This window comes from Saccostrea cucullata, unplaced genomic scaffold (genome assembly GCF_032062105.1).
Source record: "Saccostrea cucullata isolate Sc308-1 unplaced genomic scaffold, CSIRO_AGI_Scuc_v1 ctg633, whole genome shotgun sequence".
NCBI lineage: Eukaryota > Metazoa > Mollusca > Bivalvia > Ostreida > Ostreidae > Saccostrea > Saccostrea cuccullata.
Window position 1 is genome coordinate 51,598 of NW_026922319.1, and position 7,895 is coordinate 59,492.

At 32.0% G+C, this 7,895-nt stretch overlaps 1 long non-coding RNA gene across 1 annotated transcript; it reads right to left on the reverse strand.

The window, feature by feature from the left end:
- Positions 1–2,034: 2,034 nt before the first annotated feature.
- On the reverse strand, positions 2,035–7,380 carry LOC134261600 (uncharacterized). The gene is made up of 4 exons (XR_009990851.1): positions 7,172–7,380; positions 6,794–6,898; positions 6,042–6,204; positions 2,035–2,592 (listed from the first exon to the last, which is right to left on the reverse strand). It is a non-coding gene; the product is annotated as an uncharacterized LOC134261600 (long non-coding RNA).
- Positions 7,381–7,895: the final 515 nt, after the last annotated feature.

Below are 7,895 nucleotides of genomic sequence, written 5' to 3' on the forward strand. Positions count from 1 at the left end.
CAACACTGCTGCTCCTTTTACGGGATGAGAATATTCATGGCACAACAGCGGAGGGGGACCTGCTGTAAAATATCAGAAAATAACAACCCTAACTTCGTACTATTTAATTGGCATCTTTGTACACAATGTCATCCATTTATAAGATGTTCTACCTTTTCCAGATGGGCTTGTAATCCCAAACTTCAATAAGCATGTATTGCATCGTACATTGATTTCTTTATTTCAGGCATAATTAAGATGTTAAGTAAATCATGTATGTACCTGTGGTATCCTCAAACTGGCCTGACACAACTATGAAAGATGAAATTATATTAAATGCAGGGTTATGGTAAGAAATAAAAATAAAGGTACTATGAGTAATGAGGTTAATAAAAGAGGGGTCAAGATTTGTTTTCATAAGAAAGTTTAAATACTTAAAAAAGCTAAGTTAAAATAAATAAAAAACCGGTCAGCAGGGGATGCTCACTCCTCCATGGCACCTGATCCCACCTCTGATGTTTCGGGGGTCCGTGTTTGCTCTGCTCTTATTTTGTATATTTGTTTAACCCTTTCTCTTCCGGCGCATTTTACGTGATTTTGGAGGCCTTTTGACATGACATTATTAAATTATTTCTAACTTTTTTATCCAAGGGAAAAGCTAGGCATACTGCATACCATTTTGTAGGAAATTTCTTACAGATGATTTTTTATGACTGTTTAATTACTCAACCATTGACCTTATTAGTAAAAATTGAGGTCAAAGGTCAATTAAGTGCAAAATTTTATGGAATTTTTTGATACTTTTTCATCTTTAAGCTAAATATTAAGTGTGATGTATGTTGAAATAGGAAATTTGGGATATACCCACAATAGAGCATTATACTGTACTATATGAAACACATAAACTTTTTTTTCAATTCTGCATATAACTACTTAAAAGGGGTTGCTAAGCAACGCAGAATTCTTTAATTTTCGGGCAGAAATTTTCATTTTTTACTCATCCCAAACACATTTATGCATCCCAGCACATATAAAAGTTAGATGTGAGGTCATAAAATTAAAAGGGACAAACAACTGATAAATTTTCTTAAAGTTTGACTTTATTAGAACTTTTTTTAAGGAGGTCAAAGGTCAAATAAGTGCGAAAGTTTCATCAATTTTTTTCAACACTTTTCAATATTCTTGCTATAATTTTACACAATGGATGCTGAAATGGAAAATTCTGAATAAATTATACTCTCAAGAAGGGATCAGAACTGCAATATCCATGCATCATTTTAGTTCAAGTATCTGTTTAATGACCTTTAAGTGGTTGCTAAGCAACAACATTTTAAAGGTTTTGGCAATATACATGTTTGTTATTTCACATTCTGGACACATTCTTGACACTTTTTGTATATTTCATGATATTGTTTGTAAGATATATATGGGCCATAAAGATGAAAGAACATTTTGGTATTAAAAATTGACCTTGACACTCTTGTTCTTCAGGGTGTCAAGGTCATACATGTATCAGTACAGAATTCTGCTTTAAGGTCAAGATCTAGTAAATGGAAGGTGCCTACAGATTTTTAAAATTTAAGAAATTAATTCCTTTAATGATGTTTTATAATATAAGCTTGGTCAAAATATATGTTTCGGGCATAATTTGTAGAAAAACAAGATGAAAATCCATATTTTAAACTGTCATTTTCAATGAAAAATTAAGAAAACCAGTATTGAAAATGGGAGTTTTTTCCATATCAGGCAAAGAAAATGTATCCAGATTGCCTACAGATTTTCAGAAAACAGTAATTTGTATGTTCTTGGTCTCTACTTTAAAATAATGTCAAATTTAAGATAGGTATCGGGACTACTTTTCATGTGATTTCAAATTGAATTCCATGGAAATACTTTATTTTCTACATAATTCTATTAGAGCCATAAAGTACGGGAAAAAGAAAGTTGAAAGTGATTATGACGTCATAATGGAGTTAGCACTGAAAAGTTATTCTAAAGTCATTTACTAGATCTTGACCTTAAACTGTAAGTAAATATCAATTTTGAAATGCTTCATACATGGATAAATCATCTAATAGTTGACGTAATAAAAATGGTGAACGACAAAATTTGCAAGCAAAGAATTCTGGTCTGCTTCTTACAAACCCCTAGCAAAACATGTGTGCAATCTTTTTGTTAAACAAGAAATCCATTCTCTTGATGCCATTAAAAATAATCTTTATTTTCATGGATTTAATCAAACAAGAAAAAAAACTAAATGATTTCATTACAAGATTTTTCTGGTATAACAGAGCTTAAGGGGTACAATAAAGACTTGACATGTTATCTTGGAGGGAAATAATAATAATAGATAGCATTGGCAATATTTAGCCCAAAACTGTTTAGTCAACAAGTTGAAAATTTGACGCTATATATATAGATATAGAAATCCAGAAATAATGCAAGATGAATTCCAAATCAGACTGAAATCTTCAACAAAATGTTGAAGAGCACTTTTAATTTGTGTCCATTATTCTTTTATCAACTGTCTTTTCTCTGTAAGACTGGAGGAAATTCTTTGACTTTTCCAAGACATTATTATTTGCAGTCAAGTACAAGTGATCAGCTTCTATCCTGTAAAAGATTTAAGTATTTTGAAACAGATACATGTAATTGTGTATATAAATTTACATTTATAAATAAAATTAAGAATGCTAAAATTACTACATTTAATTGATTTTCCTTTTAAAATCAAAATTGTATTGATTATGTGATCCAATTAGTTAAATGATATGAAGTCAATGTATCAGGACTGATAATTCAACAATCTTGTAGTAAACCATCATGATAAATATACTGAACTAAAACAAATAGCATATATTGGAATCTGACTAAAGCCAGACCTCTGTTTATGCTCTGTCGCAACATATAAAAAAAACTGGCATTAGATTGCTACGAAAGCCATGAAGGGACACGTAAATTTTTCAAAAAAGTAAAAACTGATATCGAATCGAATTAGACAATCCAATCCCATGGATTACTAAATCGTTCCCTCGATTTCGCGGGTATGTTAAGGAAGCATATAAGTAATTTCTTGGGAAATTTAGACTTTTTGAAGAAAATTTAGTTTAATAAATTACCAAAACCACTGATAAACGTAAACTGTTATTTACTATTGCATACAGATAAAAGCGTGTCTAACACAAAGACGTGCATCACCGCCACGGCATCACGTGACTTCTATTAATAGCAAAATTTTCCTTAATAAAAAGGCTTACAGAACAACAATACCGGGGAGTTTGATAATTTCTTTGAGTATGTAATATAGCTGAAAAACATTTATTTTGTCTAAAAAGTGCTGCTAGAATCCAACTATCTTGTTCGCAAAATATTTATTCCACACATTCGCACGAAACCTTACCCTTTGTTTTGAATGTTATACATATGAATCGAGATTTTTCGTACAACCATGCTTAACTCGGGATTCTAGCAGCACTTTCCAAGTTTGTCAACACGCAAACTTTCAATCTGTACAAATCGTATGTTTTGAAATATCCAGCTTATTGTTGTTCTGTTGCATTTTTTGGTCAAGAATGACGGACAATAGGCCGATCGGGGTACGTAATATAGCTGACTGTCTTTGAAAGAGAATATCATCGATGAAAATAAATTAGCATACCTGTTTAACTAATTGAACTCCATATGAATTTAACACAATACTTCCGATATTTCCTTTTAAACTCCATTTTACGTATCTCTGAACATGCCGTCTTAGCCAAATTCTCTTTACACGACATGATCAATTTTCAAGTTTCTCGATGTACACATATGACGTCATCGGTGGTAGATTTCAATCATAATGACTGTTACAGCATAAAAACCTTTTATTTTTGTTAATGTTTATACGTTTCTAATCATTTTGTAGAGTTAAATTACATCGCTAAATACCAATATTACGAAAACCTGATTTCTAAAGTTGACGTCATTTTGCCTACTATGACGTCATAATGCAGCACTGATTTAGCCAAGGTAGAATATTTTGTATGCTTCCTTATTCCCACTGCGTTATAATATGAGATCTCGAATTACACAATCCGATCTTAAGGATAACTAATTCGCCCCCTTGATTCATAATTTGAGATCTCGAATTACAAACCGGTAATTTGTTTTCACAGATTGATAATTCCAGATCTTGATCTGTTACAATGTCAGTCTTATGATTTACTGTGCTCTTGAATTTCATTACATATAATGTTCAGATACATCCAACCATTTTAATCAATAAGTGCATTCTATTTATTTTGTTTTAGCAACCGATCGTTTCTGACCTCTTTCATAACTAATTCAACGTATATTTATTTTAGAAATATTATGATTAACAGGACCCATATTCACTTTTACTATCTAGGATTTTCAATTATTCTAATATACACGTAACACAAAAACCTTTAAGATTTTTTGTTGTACAAATATCAGTACTAGCACATGGATTTGAAAATGTTCATGTATTCTTCTCATTTTGGACCGTAATATGTATAAAAGTAGGATGTAAAATACTACAATATTCTATTTTTAGCTCTACGGTCAGAGACCAGAAGAGCTTATGCGATGGTAATGCGTCCGTCGTCCGTCCGTCTGTCTGTCTGTCTGTCCGTCTGTCTGTCTGTAAACAATTTTTCAAAATGCTACTCCTCCTACAGTTTTGGTCTGATTTCAATATAACTTGGCACACAAGTAGACTACACTAAGATACATAATTCTGTGTATCGGTTTTTGATTTCGATGAACGGTGTTGCCACGGTTACTAAAAATAGAAATTTCTGTGAAATTCTTTCAAAATGCTACTCCTCCTACAGTTTTGGTCTGATTTCAATATAACTTGGCACACAAGTAGACTACACTAAGATACATAATTCTGTATATCGGTTTTTGATTTCGATGAACGGTGTTGCCGTGGTTACTAAAAATAGAAATTTCTGTGAAATTCTTTCAAATTGCTACTCCTCCTACAGTTTTTGTTTGATTTCAATATAACTTGGCACACAAGTAGACTACACTAAGATACATAATTCTGTTTATTGGTTTTTGATTTCGATGAACGGTGTTGCCGTGGTTACTAAAAATAGAAATTTCTGTGAATTTCTTTCAAAATGCTACTCCTCCTACAGTTTTGATCCGATTTCAATATAACTTGGCACACAAGTAGACTACACTAAGATACATAATTCTGTGTATCGGTTTTTGATTTCGATGAACGGTGTTGCCATGGTTACTAAAAATAGAAACTTCTGTTAAATTCTTTCAAAATGCTACTCCTCCTACAGTTTTGGTTTGATTTCAATATAACTTGGCACACAAGTAGGCTACACTAACACAAGTAGGCTACACTAAATAGAAATTTCTGTAAAATTCTTACAGAAATTCTTTCAAAATGCTACTCCTCCTACAGTTTTGGTCTGATTTCAATATAACTTGGCACACAAGTAGACTACACTAAGATACATAATTCTGTGTATCGGTTTTTGAACGGTGTTGCCGTGGTTACTAAAAATAGAAATTTCTGTTAAATACTCTCAAAATGCTACTCCAAATAACAGTTTTAGTCTGGTTATAATAAAATGTGGCATGCAAGTAGACTACACTAAGAACATAAGGAGACTTAATCAAGGATCATTATTCTATTTATTGCTGATGAAAAGTTTCAATTTCCAACAGCTTAAGTACTTTTCTCTTCCTTTGCTATAAGTACAAACCAGTAGAGCTTCAGTCTCGACAGAGACTTCTGGTTTAAACATGTATTACCATATCCGATATCTACAGATAAATAATTTAAATGAAATCATGGGAAGGGTTTACATTCAGAGGGAACGAATAATTTTAACTAAGAGAATGAATTATACAATCTGAGATAACGGATTGTGTAATTTGAGGGAACGAATTGATAATCTGAGAGAATGAATTGGCAATTTGTTCTAACAAATTGTCAATCCGAGAGAACGGACTGTATAAATCAAGAACTCGGTTTACTTTTATAATTTTTTTAAAAATTCTATGTCCCTTCATGGCTTTCATAGATTTCATACCTGCGTGGCTGCCAGGGTTGTAAAAAGAAAGGAGACGATAGACTGCAATGTTACTTCAGGGCAAAATTCCTGGGGGCAAGGCTGTTCGTGAGCGTGGGAGTGTTGATAAACCATCTAGTGAGTTTGACCACCATGTATTTGATGTACGATAATTGGAAATTGTCTGAAAAAATGAGAAAATGGAAATTCTAACCACATACTTTATGCAGATTGGAAATACAACAGCAGTCTATAAAAACAGCTTGTTCCATATTTCGGCATTCATTCAAATAGATATGTGGTGAAAATGCCTTGTTTCACATTCTCCCTACTACATGTATTATGACCTCTGACCCTGGTCTGTCCATATGCTGGGTATGTGTCACGTGGTACCCAGTATTATCCTGAAGCTTCAGTCCCGGTTTCCCAGTCTACTTTACCAGTTGTGTTCAATTATTGCCTTTGTTACCTTGTTTGTATTATTCCTGGACTCATTGACTGTCGCCTTTGTTTATAAGGTAAGGCGCCAGTTATTTATATTATATGTAATTATCGGTTACACGACAGATATTACATGTTTAAATAATGTGTCTGTATAAACAATCAAGCATCATAAGTATTATGTGTTTCAAACACTTATTTTTCAAAATATAAATCAAATGTTTATAAACTTGTATGAATGCAGTATCATGAGAATGACATAAATGAGAATAGACTTTATTTTTTGAAATTTTAGAAAAACAGAAATTTTCAATACCAAAACAAAAATTCACCTGTTCATTGGTGTCCTTACATATTAATTGGCCTTCGTAATTCATGATAGGCATAGCAAGTGGGTACTCACAGATGAAAGTATTGTTGCATATGGTGCCAGCACCCTAAAAATTTAATGTGAAAGTGGTACATGTACACACTGGTACACACATACTGAAAACAACTACCCATTATTATTACAACTTTGATTTTACTTTGAACTTACGAGTGATTGTCAAAAGCATCAATGTTCAAAAGCAACACAAAATTGGCTGAACAATGCGAAATACGCACACTGAAATATGAAGATCTTGTATGAGTACATTTAGTTTTCTTTTGAACGTGAACTAATTGCGTTTTAAACTTAAACTATGCAGTCAATATACACGTATTCTCACCTGCTAATACCAAAGGCATGTCCATATTATTTGATTCATTGATGTGATTATCTTCGTCGTGAAATAATCATGAAAATTGACGTTCAGATTTCGTATCGCCATCACGTTGTTTACTGCGGAAACACGTGGTTATTTCAATTCGTATCAAGTCATACAGTGATGAGTCGTATTTATTTATAAATGCGAGTTTTTGTATTGTTAAATTTCGTGCCAATAAAGATCTAATTAAATTACAAATTAAGAATACAGTATTAAAAGATACAACAATATTTAAAAATCTGCTTTTTTTTTGTAGTAAAGATCGACGATTAGGGAATCTACAATTTTTATCAACATAGTATATCACCATAGACTTCGTTTTAGGTCTATGATATCATTACATGAAATATACATCAAATTACATGTACAGATGAATAAATAAACATTTCACTTCACACAAAAGGCAGAACGATAGTATATATTTGTTTTTGAAATCTATTTTGTTGTAAATTTATACATTTATTTCAGTAAAAAATATATTTAAATGGTCAAAAGAGTCTTATAAAAAAATTGTTTCGAGTAAGACGCAACAATATCGACCTTGACGTTACATGTAAATATTGACCGATTTTTCCATAAAAACTATGCGAAGGTCACAAATTCAAATTATTGTAATTAAGAAAATACGGAGCGTAAGAAGGCCTGTAAGGGCTTGTTGGAAAGGAAATTTTCTCTACCTTTACCA